Source organism: Penaeus monodon, chromosome 29 (assembly GCF_015228065.2).
Source record: "Penaeus monodon isolate SGIC_2016 chromosome 29, NSTDA_Pmon_1, whole genome shotgun sequence".
In the NCBI taxonomy this organism is placed as follows: domain Eukaryota; kingdom Metazoa; phylum Arthropoda; class Malacostraca; order Decapoda; family Penaeidae; genus Penaeus; species Penaeus monodon.
Window position 1 is genome coordinate 29,124,407 of NC_051414.1, and position 482 is coordinate 29,124,888.

Here is a 482-nt window from a genome sequence, read left to right on the forward strand (position 1 = left end):
GTAAATCAATGTTAAGGATTGCATCTTGATTGAGAAGTATTGCCTATATGAGTATGTCGGCACCAACCCAGAGTCTATGATTAAGGAGGTTGAAAGAGAAGCGATCATAGAGCCAGTTAAAAGGATGAGAAAACTATCAAAGAGAGTAGGAAAAGCAATTTGAAAAACAAAAGCCTTCACAGCATATTCTTCGATAAAACTGAATTTAAGGATACACTTAGTTGGAGCTGGTTGACATGTGGTGACTTGAAAAGAGGGCACATTAATGGCAGCTCAAGAATAAGCAATAAAAACACCCAGAGGGAGAACATTTCCCTACTCTACAGACTGTATGAACACATAACACAAACAGTACACAGTATGACAGGAGAGCACAGGTACTGTGCTGGCAACTTTACTAAAAGTAAACAAAAAAGTTGTATGAACACAGGCCTCTTGTAATTGTTTAGAATGACAAAGTGAAAGTCCTCTGGGACATGAAA